Genomic DNA, 17,483 nt, shown 5'->3' with positions numbered 1-17,483 from the left:
AGTGCTCCTCAGATATCTTTGGGAAACTATGAAATATAATACTGATAGATATTTATTAGTTTATCAGCTAGTCCTGAATTATGTATTTATTTTGAGTCTTTGTATCAATTTCTTTCCTTTATATGTCTGGTTATATATTTTAGCATACAAGTCCCCGGGTGAAACAGAACACTTCGTCCCATTGTCAGGAAGATGGCAGGCTGGAGAATCTGTGCGCAGGCACACACTTTCTGCAGGGACTCTTAGGTAAAGTGGTCTAAGAACATCTCCCATAAGAGTATGAGATCCCATGTGCAGGGGCCTCTGAGAAGAAAGGACGGGTACTGGGATGTCAGGGCACCTACCCGCTTGCTTGTCCACGCAATAGCACCGACAACCAACAGGATCGTGGGAGTCAGTGGACAGTATGTTCCCTGGCAATCCTGTCATGGGAAGACCCAGTGTGCTTCCCCAGAAGAAAGCCTCCCAACACCCCCCAAGCTTTAGTATTGTCTCGGTGTGCTTTAGAAGAAAATGCAAAAGGAATTTACTTTCTTTTGTGAGAAAATGGTCTGGTCATGCCATGCTGGGGTGTGTGCCAGGAAGGGCAACCTCAGGGGGTCCACTCGAAGAGGATGCATTCCTTGTAGAGAGTGCTGCCTTTTTTCTTTAAGGTAGCTCCCAACTCAGAAGATTGAACGATCGTTCCTTCCATTAATATTGAGGGTAGCCTTAGAGAAGAGCCCCAGAGTAGGGCAGCTGGACATGCTAGTCCATCTCCTGGCAGCTCCATAGCCCCACCCCCTTCCCAAGCCCTCTGTACTCCCAGACATGAGGGCGGACCGAACACATACTGACCAGACTGCAGGGTGACCGGCACAGGTCCTCCTTGCCAGGTTTCCTCCTGTGACTGCAGTTTGCCCAATACTTTCTGGTGCTGCTTTGGTTTGGGTTTGCATGACTTGGGGATAGGAAGGGTGTTCTTCTAGCTCGGGGCTGACCTCGAACTCATGATCCTCTTGCCTCAGTCTCCAGGTGCTGGGATGGCAGGTGTGGACCACCATATAATGCCAGAATATTGGGTTTTAAGTCAAATCCTTCCTTTTTGGAGGCCCAGGCCGCCTCTGGCCTCTCAAGCTTCCCCCTTCTTCTCGCTCTATTTTGACATCATCTCTCTGACATCATCATCTTTGGTCCCTCTCTTCTTGTCTTTTATTTTGAAGTCATTTTTCCGTGCCTCAGAGAGCAATGTAATGCCATGTCTATTTCTCCACACAGATTCACTGCGGCCAGAGGAGGACAGAGTTCGCCTGACCTTCCTCAGCCCTTCGCCATGCTGCTGCAACCTTCTCTCCAGTCATTCTAGCATGCAGACTTTATGGCACACTTTGCTGGCCTTGCATGCAGCTGTCCTTGGTTGCCACATGGTTTTGATATTATTTTTTAAATTTTGCATCTAACTTTTAATTCAATATATAATGGATTCCTTGTCCATATTCACCTGTCAAAAGCAGCAAAACTCTTGGAGAAGACAACTAAGAAGGTAGAGACAGCTTGTTAACAGCTGACATTCCTGTAAGGATACCACTGGATACTTTAAACCTGGGCACGGTGGCCCCTGCATATAATCCCAGCACTTAGGAGGTGGAGGCAGGATGACCAGGAGATCAAGGCTTTCATAGCAGAAGTTCTGTTAGCAGGGAGTGCAAATGCCAAATAGAAAATTCCAGAAGTAATCTATTCATATGTTTTAAATGACTTCTACTGCAATATGTTGTTTTAACCCTTGTCTCTTATGATTTGCTTTTGCTGCCGGTCTCTTCCTGGACCCGATTTGTGTGTCAAGACTTTACCAGGGGTGCGCACATAGACGAAAGTCTTGGCTGGAGTTTTCAGTACCAGTGGGATATTTTGAAAAGCAAACCCTGCTTTCCAGGGAGACTACTAAATATGTGATTATGTTAGTCACTTCCCCATCACGGGGACAAAGTGTCTGCTGTACACAGTTTGAAGGAAGAGAGGCTTATTTGAGCTCACGGTTTCACTGGGCTCTGCCCTTACTTGGCCCCTGTCGCTAAGGGCCTGGGGTGAAGCTAAACATCAGACCAGCCATATGTGGAAGAGGACGCTGCTTATCTCACGGTGGCCGATGAGCAGAGAGGCACATAAGGGAAAACCATGGCAAGATGCCCCGGTCATTACTTCCATAAGCCACTCCCCAACTCCCAATTTCCTGCTCACCTATCAACTCGTCAGTGGGCTGATTCATCAATGAGGTTAGGTCTTCACGTTACAGTCCCCCCTCAGCACCAACAGCTGCAGCCTTCAACTCCTTAGCAGTGGGGGGCACTCTAGATCTAAACCACAGCACTCTTCTCCTGGTCCTCACAAAGCCTGTGTCTATCTTGTAATCTAAGATGCATTTAGCTCGTCTCTGTAAGTCTCCAAAGTGCTTACGCCTTCCATATTGTTTCAGATTCTCCTCTGAGACAGACCTGAGGCAGACTTGATGGTTTTGACCAGGAATTCCAGGGGATGGAGGGGGAGTGGAAAAAAAATAGATGTTTCAATTTATATGGAAGTTATCTGACCAGCAGACAAATGCTGGTGAATGCCAAACCAGGGGGCATGTGTGACTTTCCTGACCTGACAACCCAAATGTACCTTCCAACACGCCGGGAACAAATGCTCCACAGCGGAAGCATGCCAGGTGCCTGAGGCCACCCTCACTTACCCAGTGTAGACAATGGCGGCAAGGAGACCCTGCCTCTCACCAGCATCCTAAGGCACCGTTTTGAACCATTATTCTGAATTCTGATCAGGATAAATATTGAGTCTCTAAACACAGTCTTGGTCCAGCTCTGCAGGGCAGACACCTGCATCAGAAGCATCCGCTTGAGGCCCAACAGGCTCTGCCTCCTGGCAATAGCCTATGGCCTTCATTTGGAGCTCTCAGCTCCTGGTCCCCAGGCACCAAAAAACCGAGCTTCTGTCAGTGCTGTGAAGGCCCTGTGCCACCCCCTACACACACACACACACACACACACACACACACACACACACTGACCATGTTAAAGAAACTGGATGTCAAGATGTCCATTGTCCAGGAAGCAAGACAATTCTTAAAGCTTCACTCTAATGTCATCTTGTGACCAAGGGAAGTCATGGGAGAAATATTTGGAACAAGGCATCTGCCATTCTGTAAGTTCCTTTTCTTTTCCCCCCCATAACAACCACCACGTGAAATCTGGATTTATGCAGTCTATTGGCTTCCAGAAGCAACTGATAGGGAGAAATTAGAGTGGGCAAAGGGACCATATGAATAGGTGACCATACATTTGAGGACAATTCATACTCCACACACCCTCAGGAAAAGGGCAAGTCCAGGTCTTAGTAGCCCAGATACTCGCTCTAGGCTCGCATCTGCCACCAGGAGGCAGCAGAGAGCCTCCCCAACAAGCCTGCTGGTTCCAAGCATGGCCTCAGGGAGGAGAGACTGTCAGGCCTTAATTAGCAGTTAAGTTTACCATCTCTAGTGGCTTGCCTGTGGGAGCTAGAGAGCTGAGGAAGAACTCACACAGAACTACCAGAAGGCAAAGTTAAAGCACTTGAGAGAGCCCTGGAGTGGGGTGGGGGTGAGAACAGCCCCTACAGAGAACCTCAGAGAAGTGCTTAGCAGGTAGCCCCAGAGTCAGGCCCCAAGCCTCTGCACACCCCTGTGTGGACTCAGAGCATCCTGCCTCTGCATGTCAGTCCCTTGTTGTCTCAGGCTCTGTCTTTGCAACCCAGATGAGAAAAGAGGTCCTTTGGCTCATGGTTTTAGAGGTCTCAGTGGGTGACCATTGCTTTAGCCTTGAAGTGAGGCAGAACTGCTATGGGATAGTATTCTTGTACCCTGTAAAGATTTGTCACCCCTATTGCTTTAATAAAACACCAGTTGACCAGTAGCCAGGCAGGAAGTACAGGCGGGGCGACCAGACTAGGAGAATTCTGGGAAGAGAAAAGGCTCAGACTGCAGTCACAAGCCAGAAGCAGAGGAAGCAAGATGAGAATGCCTCACTGATAAAAAGCATGCTGGACCAGGCGGGACAGAAACTTCCATTCACACAGAACACGGCTTGACCAACATACATGGCAAAAGGAAGCTGTTCAAATCACTAATAGAAAGCCAAGTAAGAACAATGAAGGAGGCCAGGTCAAAGGTCCCATGACTTCCTCCAGCCAGAACCCACTTCCTGGTTGCTATCACTTCCCAAGGATAACATCAAATTCTCTAAACCCATCAATGTGTTAATCCTTCAAGGAGAACAGAGTCCCCAGGAACCAAACACTTCTGAATAGCCCCGCCCTCTGATGACGTCAGTGGGAACCAAGCTTTTTCGCAGACCCTTAGCTGCTATCTAAGGATGGATCCAAGCTGTGCAGAAGACTTTAGTGTGAAGCCAGCGCTGCCTCCTGAGGATAGCGTCTTCCTTTGAATTCTGTCCTCTGTCCAGGGCATTCATGTTTTTCTAGAAGTCTCAGAAATCAGAATATATAAGTTAAGAACAAACAAAACACTTCGGGCTGCTTGCAACTAATTGAAAACAAAAGTGCAAATATGGTGTAGGCCAAAGGAAACACATCTGTGTGCCGAAGTCAGCCAGCGGGCCACCGGTCAGGTCCCGATGTCCTCCCTGAGCCTCAGAAGACCTTGCAGCAAGGAGGAGATGTATCCAAGGTCTATGGGTGGGGTGGCCAACCTGGACATGACCCAGAAGGCAAAAGCAAAGCAGGGAAGCTTGGGCTCTTCGCTCTACGGTTAGTGGTTGCATTTGTAAGACGGGCAGAGACTCCTGTGGACTCCAGACCTGGCAAAACGCTCGTATGAGGCTGGTGCTTGCCTAAGACTGAATGAGACTGTTCTGTTAAGATTGGAGAAGTGGTTCCCTCCCTCTGCTGACATGAAGGCAGACACCTTCTCTTGCACGGGATCTCCTCCATCAACCTTCCCAGGTAAGTCAGGGCCCTCAGACTCAGGAGGCTCTTTAAGAGTTCATTCAACTCAGTCCAGGCAAGAAACACAAATTGGTTTTCCAAAACTATCTCTCTCAGTCTCCCCCAACTCCACACCATAAGAGACTTTCCACCCCAAGAGAAAAGTCAACACCACCCCAGAGCTACCCCCAGAGCCACGGTACTCAACTCTAAATCAGGCGGCGTCCTGAAAGACATTTCCTTCAAAGGCCAAAAAATAAATAAATAAATAAATAAACCCTCACGCTATGCATGCCACACCCCAGAGGAGCCAGGAGGCAGACAGGACATGGTGAGGGAGGAAAGGTTTGGTGTCCAGAGCATCCATCCCTACCCCAGGCTCACTTGTCCCTTCGCTGACATATCTGCGGACACTGTTGGGGACAGAAGGATGTGGTAGAGAGTGGCCTTCCTTGGCAGTCTCACTTCCTGGATGGACTTGCCAGGTCTCCAGGCCTCTGCTCTCCATAGTTCTGGAATACACCATGGGGTGGGGGTGCGTTCCCCTCCATTCACGACATTTACCAGTGTCAGACTGTGCATAAATACAATTAGATTTGAGAGTTCTATTACAAAAGCCAATAAAGCGGGCCTCGGTAGAGATTCTAAAATTACTTAACTTTTCTTTAGAAAAAAAATATTAAAACAGCATTATCACATCAGTGTGAAGGAAAGACAGGGAGATAATAAAGTTATGTTAAACCTCCCTATATTTACTCATGTGTGAAACAGTTATGTCTGGTCACATAATTGCAATGGTTCTGAGGAATATTTCATATTTTATAATGAACATTAAAAGAGTTTGTGGATCATTACTTTATACGAGTTTCAAAGTTATTACATAAAACCCAATAGGGATGGTTATAAATTATGCGATCCCCCGGCCTGGCCTTGGTAAACATAACATGAAGTCTGAGACATTCTGGAAGGCAAGATTCATGAGACAAGGTAAAAAAAAAAAATCCCACCCTCCCCTTGCATTTTAAAAGGGAAGAGAAGACCACAGTGCTTGTAGCTATGTAGCTAGCTCTCAACACTGTTGATTCTGTGTGAAAGAAATCCTATTGAGCTGGTGGCTTAAGACACACACGCGTGCGCGCGCGCGCACACACACACACACACACGCACTCACGCACACGCACTCAGGCACTCACGCACACACACACTCATGCACACACAAACACAGCTCCAGATAGAACAAAAAAGAACTCTCTCTCTGAGATACTGGCTTCCCTGGTCCATCTCTCATTACCCTATCTGCGGTCTTTGCAGAGTTCTTGAACTTTTGAACGCAGCGTGGATTTAAAATACTGCACTTAGCCGGCTCGTCTGAGGGTCCACAACTATTTCTTTTCAAAGGGAGGAGATCCTATCTTTGAAACCTAAAAATGCCTGCATCTTTGCTAAGACTAGAGAATCAAGAACATTCTCAGGAGTGCCTATCCCACCCCACCTGCAAGTGAGCTCTAAACTGACGGAGACTAGGAAGAGCGAGCAACACAGCTGGGAGTTATTTTGCGTGGACTGACTTTTGTTGCTGCTGTTGTTATGGTGGTGGTGGTGGTGGTTAACCAAATCTTACATTTTGCTTTGAAAAACCATGCCTACAATTTCTTCTGAAAGAATCCTCAGCTTCCACCTGGTGCACAAAACAAAGTTAAAGACCAAGAGAGAGAGAGCTTGGTGGTTAAAGAGAGGCGAGACCAGCCCTAAGCCTCTGGTTATGCACTGAGATGCTCAGTTCCATGTGGAACACAAAAGATGCTGCAGCCTGGGGCAGGGGCCCCGATGAGGCTCGCTCCTGGGTGGACCCTTGCTCCCTGGCCTTTAGAACCGCAGCTTCCTCACCCAGACCCCTCTGCACAGGAGGGCACTGTACACTCTGAAAGGTGAGGGGTCACTAGTTTGTTCTACACCCAAGGCCTGGCACCTGGGGGCCTCCTGAGCCTGCCAACACCCCCACCTTGCCCTGGGCTTTGCCCCTTTTTCATGGAGCAGCTGTTAGGGAGGCTTTCTCAGCCAACAGATGTCTTCTGGAGAATTGAAAGCTGTGAGTTGGAGGCCAGATTCTGACTTGACTTTGAGTTATGTCTGCCTTGATCATTATGCAGTCATTCCCATGTATTTTAGACATCAATATTGTCTAGAAATATTCTCCAGTTCTCAGTGCTATTTATATGCTTCGATTCTCCTCCTGGCTTCTGAGCTGAGAGTGTGCTCAGCTCTCCCGGAGCCACCGACTGCTTTCACATCATTTTCATAAATATTTTTATTGGGAAGGGCTTGCCATTTTATTCTAAATTGTTTCTCTCCGCATTGCACAGAAACCAGCACTCCTGGGGCGCTCAGGAACCTTCATAACCTGTTTGGATGGAGAACTCAGTTGGTTTTAGTGTGGCTTTAAAAGAAACCATATCAGTTGCTGTCTCTTCCCAGAGAGGGGAATTTTGACACTAACATATGATGCTAAAGTATTCCAGCCATGGCAGAAAGAGAGCTCTCCTTCATCACTGCCTTGGCTTAATCTGGTGTCTGGATACAGTGTAAGTCTTTGGGAGGAAAAAAAAATCTCAGGTAAAGTATGAGAAAAATCAGAAGTACAGACACGGGAGCTAGGGAGATGGCTCATTGGGTAAGAGCACTTGCTGCCCTCACAGAGGACCCGGGTTTAATTCCCAGAACCCACAGGGCAATTCACAATGATCGGTAATTCCAGCAACAGGGGATCCAATGCTCTCCTCCAACCTCCACAGAGAAGAAGACACGCATGTGATACACACACATATATGCAGGCAAAATACCCATACATGTAAAATAAAAATAAATTTAAAAATCTCAAAAAAAATTAAGTAGAACTATGTACAGGACTTAAGAGAGTGTCGTAGCGGACAGCTTCCAGGGATTCTGGAGCAGAAAGAACCATGTGGGCATTAGGAAAACCATCCTACACCCTCACTCCATAGCCAGGGCAGGGAGGCCGCCTTTAACCTGATCCCGCCCTGGCTTGTGTGGCCTCCCTTTCCAGCATTTCTCGAGACAGCCTCTAGGTGGTGCTAACACTGCATAACTCCAGCCTTTCGGCACAATGAAAACATTAATTTGCTATGAGATAATTTTTGACGTAAATGTAAAATGGTGCCCATTCGAACTCAGTAATGAAGCATGGTGCTTTCTGCGGCTCCTAATTTGACTAGTTAAATGACTCCATTACGTGTCTAACAGACAGAAGCAAATAATTTCTGGTCAGTTGATGTTCACTTATCCGTATCATTTTGCCCTGAAAATAAAATGTCTCTAATCTACAATTCCTTTGTCTTACTGGGTTTTTTTAGGGAGGTGGTAAGATTATTAAGGCAAATATACTTAAATAATTCAGGTTAAAGTAGCACAAAGTAACAATTAAAATGACAGAGCGTGCGACAACTAGAGGAGTCACAAACCGGAAACCGTTTCCAAAGTACCCCAACCTTTGCCCTGTCCCTAGGTCTGGGGGTTTTAACAGGAGACTTGAGAGTCAAAAGAGCAAAATGTCCATTGTCCCGTGATGGCTAAAACTGGACCTGCTGTTGGCTTCCTCTGCTCACTCTGCCACAAAACTTTGAACATGCTTGGGCACATCTCAGTGTAGCAAAAATAATAATAATAAAAATAATAAAATACTGCTTTAAAAATATCAAATGATGACTAATTTTGCCCAAAGGGGGAAAAATGGTTAATATTGAATCTTAATGTTCCTCATCTAAATGCTTTTTTCTTCCTGCTAAAAACAAGTTTCGAATTAAAGCATATCAGCTTACACATATTGCATGCATATTAGCGAGACACAGCTGTGTATGTCCCCCTCTTAAGAGCCATATGATTAAGTTATGAGATATCATATAATCCAAACTCTTTTTCTATTGGCCACCTTTCACAGACAAAAGCTTTTTCGTTTTAGGTTTATTAAATGACAGAATGTCCGACTCTGTAAATGTTCCAGTCGTTAGCATGGAGCACCTGGGACTTTGATTTTTTTTTTTTTTTTTTTTTTGTTCAGCTCACAAAGTCCGTCTATCAATTGCCACTTAAGTGATACTGGGGCTGAGAGAAGCCAGCACCCCCAGCTCTGGGGCAGCTGTCAGCAGCCCAGTGGTAAGGAGGGAGACCCCGGGTGTGGATCTGGGTCTTGGGAATCTTGGGAAATGTCAGAATGACAAGCCCCAGCCATCCCACCCCATAACTCCCAGGCCAAGGGACAGTGACCTGTCTTCATGGAGAACCAGTAGTTGGGGAGAAAACTGTTCTCAGGATCTGGGAGAGTCGCCCTTGGCTCCCCGCTTCTCATTGGTGGATGTGGGTAGCACCAGGTAGCAGGTCTGTACAGTATTATAGGGGTCAAAACACAACTTCGTAACTTAAAAAGGCAGTTAAAATGATCTTCAGCCCCCTCAAAGTAATAAGCACTCTGACCTAATTAAATGCACTTTTAAGAAACTGACGAGAGAGAGAAAAATCTGTGTGTATGTGTACAGAGAAAGAGAGAGAGAGAATCTGTGTGTGTGTACAGAGAGAAGAGGGAGGGAGGGAGAGAGAGAATCTCTGTGCGTGGAGAGAGAGAGAGAGAGAGAGAGAGAGAGAGAGAGAGAGAGAGGAGATAATCTCTCTGTGTGTACAGTCTTTATTAAGCTTTTAAAATTTCCAATCCCTCTGTGCGTGCAAATTCCAACCGTTTCTATGTTAGGGATGAGGGACACAGAACACAGACTGTGTGTCTTTTGATGTGAAGCAATGTCAAAAGGACTAAGTATGACTCATACTTTCTTGAAATTTTTTTTGGTTGATGTCGCCTCTGCCATTGGATTCCTGCATACGGCCAACAGCTCTTGCTGGAGGGGACGAGCCTGGCACCTTCTGTTCCCGGGCCACCACCCCTGCCCCTTTGGTGGTATGTAGGTCGCACGCCTGTGTGTTTCTAGGAAGGATCTCGCTTTTAAACTTGGCGCAGAAGTTAAACCAGAGAGCAATGTTTTAGCTCAGAGATTTGTCTGCGCTGTGTGCGCTGAAAGGCAATGGGGTCAGGTGGGGAAGGAGAGAAGGACATCTCAGGAGGGTTCCTTGGGACCTCAGGTCAGGCTCAAAAGCAGCCCCATGTAGCCCATGTCCGTTGCAAGAACGCCTGCTATTCCAAGCATCTGAAGGTAGTGCATGGCACCTTCTACCGGGGTAGCCCTTTATCTGAGTCCAGGGAATGGAGGCCAGAAAGGAAGGAAATTCTATCTGAGGCTGAGCCCAAGACACCGCCCGGAGTTGAGCGAATCCCTGGACAACAGAAATACATCCATCAGAAACAGAGGCAGACTGGAGATACAGCACAGAACAGAAGCAAGGAACTTCCAGTTAGAGCTGACTTCACAGGAAAGACTTCCAGAGGGATGCGTGGGCAACTTTACAACTCCCTACAACCCATAATCGGAGCCTGATTCTTCTCCTGGTGGTTGTCAGGGAAGCCCCAGGACCTCCAGCCTCCCCTGGAACAGCTGAGGGTCAGCACTCTTGGCCCTGGATTAGCAGCTTTGAACCTGTGGGGAAAGGAAATACCAGTTCCTGAACTCGGGACTTAGCAAAACGGTACTAGAAACCAGATTTCTGGTGCTTATTTTCTTCCTGTGATTGCTGCTGAACTCGAGTCTCATGCACACCAAGCACGCTTTTCTAAAGCCTGATGAGCTTCCCAGCCTGGTGGCAAACAGCTATGACCCCAACCTTAGTGCAACAGATGCAGGACTGAGAGTTGGAGGCTAGCCTGGGCCATAGTGAGATCCTGGGGGCGGATGGGGGTGGGGTAAACCTTAAAAGGCAAAGAGCCTGGTGAATTGGGATAAGTGTGACAATTGCCAAAAATAAATAAATAAAACGACTTTATTTGCCTTCTTGTGTCCACAAAGAGGAGACAGAAGCAGATGCTGGCAGCCCGCAAAGTGTTTCCAAAGGAGAAGAAAATATTTCCAAAGGAGATCAGCGTCGCCGCGGAACAGGTGAGGAAGAAATTAGGCTACCCAAGGACTGATAACTCCAGAACAAGGGGGAGCTATCTCCGACTCTGTGCAGGAGGAGGTGAGGAGCCTGGGGGCCGATTAACAAATACCCGGAGAAGCCGGAGGAGTGGAGGAGTGCGGGTGGACCAGAGCCCTTATGCAACACCTATATTTAATAACGACTCTGAGGGAGATCAAGGAAATTAAACACCAGTAAGCTTGACTTGAGCAGTGGGGAAGATATTGGAAACACTAATCAGAGACAAAATAGGGAAAGTTATGATTTAATTAAAGATATTCAGCATGGATTCACAAAAGGGAGATCATACGTAACAAAACTAATAGAATATTTTGAAAAAGTAACAAAAAGGAATTGAAGAGGGAAACCAGGGGTATAATTTACTGGGACTTTAAGAAAGCTTTGATGACCTGCCTCACAAAAGACTAATCTCCAGCCGTGGGGAGTTTGGGTTGGAGTGTGGTGGGGGGTAGAGAATAAATGAAGAACTGTCTGGAACGATGGTGCTTGTGAGCACTGCCACGGAGAGATTAGGGCGGAGGGGGAGGACGGCTGCTGGAATGTCATGAGATCGGAGTTCTTCGAAATTAATTTTCTTTAAAATACAGTGCCCCCTCAGCCCGGAGACAATGCTGCTCTCACGCAGGTGGGTCGCTGGAGGGCAAGCACCAGTTCAGGTCGCAGTGATAATGTCACCGGGACGGACTGGCTGAAATGGGATGGGCACATGACCAGTCTTCTAATAGAGCGAGATTGCTTGTGACCAAATTAGAGAGGGAAGGCACTGCCATTGATTGTACATGGATAATTATCACAGAGATATAGAACACGATTGAGGGGGTTGAAGCCCCACGGTCTGGATACATACCCACCGGTGGGTAAAGTTACACTCCACACCCACCCTGACAGTTACACACGTAAGCACGTGCACACCACAGGTGCATATTACACATCGCTTGGGGAATTCACTAGCATGCACCAACACCGTTCAAAGTAGTACCCTTTCACACATTGCATAGCTATGCACACACATCTTCGGAAAGCGCTGTGCACATTCCCATTCACAGAGCCGTGTGTACACATGAACTCCAGTGCCCAGGCTCCTGTCGCTTCCCAGGAACGGCCCTGCAATGCACAGGTGGAAATTACAGACAGAAGGAGAACTTCCTATCGTCTACCAGGAAATACTGGGAGATATACCGGGGAGAGAAAGGTCCCCTTTGTCCACCACTGTAATAGTAGATACCAAAGGAATGAAAGCAGACGCAAGACAGAGAATCACGACACACACAATGACCTTCATGACCACAGGCCAAACCAGACCAGAGTACCTTGTCTGGAAAAATGTCAGAGATCCCTAAAGTGGCCTTGAGTGGCACTTGGGGACAGAGCTGTAGACATGGTGGCAAACACCAAAGGAAGACAGTGGCCTAGCTCTGGCTCCCCTGTCCTCCACACGCTTCCTTACAGCTGACCTGGGGAGAAGTCTAGCTGAGCAAAGTCACAGAGGGCTCCCCCAGAGTGCAGGCTTACTGTTCACCTGGGACACCTGAACAATGTCCATGGTCTGAGAGATGCCCAGGGGCCTCGGGACATGTGTGTATTCATGGGATAATCTGGCGGCAAGGTGTGATGTCATCTGATTGGAGCACATCCTTCCCACAGACAATTCCCGCACTCAGAGGTCAGAGCTAAAGTCAGGCACACATTGGTGACAAGCCCATGGAGTGAATGCAGATCTGCAGACACGGATCCCAATGTGTGAAATATCAGGATGGTTTGAACCTCCTTTTAGCATAGACACCATTCATTAATATTAAAATATGACTTGAACAGTATCCATATTTAAAAGGTCACTTAGGATGAAGAGTCACAAAACGAAGGAAGCAATGTCCTTCTTAGTCATAATAACAGGTACATTATCCCTGTTTAAAGGTTCCAAAGAGTTCCTTCTTTCCAACATTTGAAACAAAATCTGCTCTATTACCTCTGCCTCCAATTTTTTTTTCATTTTAACTCTGGCAATATGTATGTCCTTATTATGACAGTTACAGTCTAAGGCTTGGAGACCACCCTGCTCTGGTTTGACTACTTCCAAGATCTTCCAGGGACAGGCCAAGTAGAACAGGGCTTCTTACGTGGGCACAGGTCCATAAGTCTTGGTACCTGCGACTCCTATGCCAATTTTATACCCTCATATCTGAAGCTTTCCTTCATAAATTTTAAGAGGGGCAAAAACCACTTCTTGTTTTCCAAATTTTGGGATTTCTTATAAAATTGCAAAAGTCTTTCCAATATTCCTGTCTGACTGGAGTTATTTAGAGAACTTTAAACCCGTCCCACCCCTGCCATCCATCAGAATAAACAATCCCTCTAAAGGAAAGCTCACCTCCCACCTCCTTGTCTCCCCAGGGCCCAACCACTCCAGAAGCACCCCCAGATTATAAAAAGGGCTGGCAGAAGGAAGACAAAGGGTTAAAAAGTACCTGTCAGGGATGTCTCTAGAAAGCATTCCCGAGAATCATCTGTCAGCAAGACAAAATTAATTACTACATGTAAAATGAAAAAAATCCATGTAAATTAAACACTGTATAAACGGTATGAAAGTTTAGGAGAACCTGATTGTTAAATAATTACTGATACATGTGTGAATTTTCAACAAGCTCCGGCAGGGATGGAACTTAACGAGGCTCCTTCTGTGTTTTCCCCAATTCAAGGGTGAGTCTCAGGGGGATCTTCTCCCATATCCACTTCCCATTAAGTGAGAAGACTAAGTAGGTCCCTGGTACTTATACTAACTTGCAAAGTTTGCAGCGTTTGACCCTGGTGCAGGAGACACGCCCTCAGCTCAAAGCTTCGGCTGAACCGCTAGCAGGAGGAGGAGGCCCTGTTACAGGTTCCCTGGGAAGCTGAGAAGCTGTGCTGACCCCATGCAAAGACAACTTTACTTATGAGAGCAAATCAGTCATTGTGCATACCTTACACATCGCCATGATGTACATTTTTATTATGAAATTTTCTTCTGCGTGAAGAGTGCGCGTGTGACACCGTGTGCCTGTAGTGGTCAGAGGACAGCTTGTGGGGAGTTGGCTCTCTCCTACCATGTGGGCTCTGGTATCGAATTCAGGCTGTTAAGCTTTCAGCATGCGCCTTTACTCAATGAGCCAACTCATCGGTTCTGGGGGGGGTCATCATTTGTCATGTGACTTTTGAGCCAACTACCCAGTTTCCTGGTGTTGGCATGAAAGACTGAAAGAAAACTGGAGATGCCGAGGCTATCAGAGGGCACCTGCCTCAGTCACATCCCTGGGGAATGGGCTGCTACGTTCAAATTCAGCCTCTCCTACTCAAGGGCACAGGACCAAAGAACCCAAGTGTAATTCTGCCAGGCGGTGGTGGCAGACGCCTTTAATCCCTGCACTCGGGAGGCAGAGGTAGAGATAGGCAGATCTCTGTAAATTCGAGGTCAGCCTGGCCTACAAGAGCTAGTTCCAGGACAAACTTCAAAGTTACAGAGAAACCCTGTCTCGAAAAAAGAACCCAAGTGTGCTGTTACTTGATCCCCTAATATAAGGACCCAAAGAGGCTCTTACTGGCACCTCCACGTAGCCACAGGATAAAGCTCTCCCTCTCCCTACCATTTCCTCACTTGAGATAGGGCAGATGCAGGCTCTCCTTTCTCAGTGGGATCTATGTGTTGCTAAGGCTGGGTACCTCTGATGACCGATTTTGGGAATGTTAGCCTGTGCTGAGTCCAGACCCACATGCTTTAATCTCCTCTGTCTCCCTGACCTCCCACAGTCTAACCAGACAGCACACATCCATCTCCTCTGAAGTCCATGAGGATATTGTCCCCTTCCATGTTCTGGTTCTGCTGGTGATCCATATCTAGGACTCAGGCTCCCCCGGAAGGAAACTGTCCAAAACTGTCACCTAGAGTTTAAGGACAGGCTTGTGTAGCTCTCCAGGGAGCATCAAAATGGAAGGCCTTTCTTCCACTACAGTCCCAAACTCTATGGCTAAAATGGATTCCACATGCCCTCTAAGTGTACTCTGTAAAAACCAATATACAATTTTTTTAATCACAATATATAATTTGTAAAATTAAGGAGCTGAAGATTACTTAGTTGAGAAGGATTTGCAATGCAAACGAATGTTCTGATTTACAGAGTCGCCATGGGGTTCCTTCCACGAGTCAATCTAAAATAGGATCCAGCTCTCAGCACATCTAAAATAGGATCTGGTTGCCGAAATGCAGTTCACAGTCCACACCAGGGGCAGCACCATCCACAGGGTCACTGCAAAGATCCAGGCACTCCAGAAAATGTGTGGCAAGTTGGTTCTCATTGGGTCCCTCCCCCTTCGTCACAAAGGCCTCTCTCTGGCTTATAAATGCTTTAGTTGGTCTTTGCCATTTACAGCCTACCCTTAAAACACATCAGTAGACCTGCTCCCACTTAACAAAGGACCAAAATGTTCTCGTGAATTGACCAGGAAGAGCGTGGATCTCAGCTAAAGATGTTGCCTCGTTGTCCTATGACATCCTGATATTTGGTAGGAAGTGCCTTGGCATTTGAAAGGTAAATTGAAAGCTTAAAATTTCAGGGAAAGGGGCCAGTGAGACGGCTCAGGGTGTAAAGGCACCTGCTGCCCAGCCTGACCTGCTGAGTTCAATCCTGGAAGCCACATGGCTGAAGGAGAGGATTGACACCTCTAGCTGTCCTCTGACTGCCACATGCCCACAGTGTCACATCCCACCCCTCTTCCCAAAAAATGAAAGAAGAATGATGAAAGGCAGCCAAGGAGCATATAAACATCCGTGTGCTCTGCTGTAGTCAAACTGTTTATAGGAATGGAGTCTCCGGACAAGGATGACTCAGAAGGGCTCCCTTCGTGTTCAAAGACTTCCTCTGCAATAAAACGTTGGCAACAACCTCCATACTCAACAACAGCAAGAGTAACTGTATACTCCCAAACAGGAAATTGTAGTACAGCTGTAAAAGTGTGTGTGTGTGTGTGTGTGTGTGTGTGTGTGTGTGTGTATCCTTAATAGCATGAGAAATTTCACATCACACATATATATTACACATACATGATACTCAGAGGTCACATGTAGGGTAGGGTTACACTGAAAAAGAAAATGAGTGAAGAATGAAATGCAAAGGAGATAAAATACAAAGTGACTGTTGTTGTGTTATGAAATACAGATAATTTTTTTTCTCTATCTTAAGTAATCTAAACAAAGCCTGGCAAGATAAGCACACTGGTACAATAGTGGTACCCATGTTACAGGAGCAACCAGTCACTTTCTGGTTGGACTTAAATTGCAATCTGTAAGACAAGACTCATGCCTGGTACTGTTAATAGAGACAAAAACTTGTGGCTGATAAGGGCATAGGTCCTAGGGGAGAACCTGGTACTATTATCAGCAAAATCAAGTTGATCCCAGTATTCTTATTGTTATACCCGCAGATTAGTGTATCTCTCAACCATCTCAGAGAAGCTTCCTTTTATAGTGGACAGTGATTAATACAGAAACCCACAACTGACCAATGTGCAGAGAATAAGAGACTGAGTGTTCGGCTCCACATGGGAAATCTATATTACGCCCTCTACCCCAAGCACACGGGTCATTGAAGACTAGAAGAAGGCTGTAAGAGTTGTAGGGAGTGGATGTCTGCAGTAATGGCCATGGCATACATGGGAACTTGGAGGCTGGGACTACATGAACAGGACCTGCACGAGATTAGGCCAGATAAAATCCCAATATGAATGGGAGAGGGGATCATGGAGTCCCACCCATGGCTGAGGAGCTGCTGGTAATTTATGGCCCCTGGAGGAAAGGGTGTCGGTTTTCCTCAGGTATGCAGCTCCTCAAAGGTTACCCATGCTCCAGTAGATAGTTCAACACCGGTGCACAAGTAGACAGCTCTAAGGGAACTCAGTGTGTCTTAAGAGAAAGAGAGAAAGATCCCATGTAGTTGAAAGGGAAAACTGGCTGAGACAGGAATGAGGGATGGGAGGGTTGGAGAGAAAGGAAAGGAGGTAGATTTGATTAAAACACATTATATGCAGGTATGAAATTCTCAGACAATCAAATTCTTTGATTTCAAGAAAAAATAAGTCAATTTGGGGGTGGAGAATCAGATAAAGTCTTATTATACAGTCCAGGCTGGCCCTGAACTCTTGATCTTCCTGACTCTGCAGGGCTGGGACAGAAGGAGAGCACCATTGTGTGTCTGGATTTCCAGCATCTGTAACAACCTGAGCTTGCCCCAAATAGTAGCCAGTGCTGCCTTTTCCACCTTCCCATGCACCCCATGGACACCGGGTCAGCAAGGCTTGAATAAGCAAGCAGGAGGCTTGCTCTGTGAGAAACCCTCAGCTGTAGACAAAGGCAAGAGAGGTAGCGTCTTGGCCTTGACTCTCACTGGCTATGATTTTTTTTCTTGGTC

At 46.7% G+C, this 17,483-nt stretch overlaps 1 protein-coding gene across 2 annotated transcripts in view; it reads right to left on the bottom strand.

Moving 5' to 3' along the window:
• Znf536 (zinc finger protein 536) overlaps nucleotides 1–17,483 on the bottom strand; it is a 452,253-nt gene that overhangs the window by 49,380 nt on the left and 385,390 nt on the right. The gene's annotated exons all lie outside the window — the stretch shown is intronic.

This window comes from Microtus oregoni, unplaced genomic scaffold, assembly GCF_018167655.1.
Source record: "Microtus oregoni isolate MIOR12 unplaced genomic scaffold, Mior012 000102F_ref0000329, whole genome shotgun sequence".
Lineage (NCBI taxonomy): Eukaryota > Metazoa > Chordata > Mammalia > Rodentia > Cricetidae > Microtus > Microtus oregoni.
Note: the sequence above shows the minus strand (reverse complement) of the source record. Positions and strands in the feature narration are given on the sequence as shown.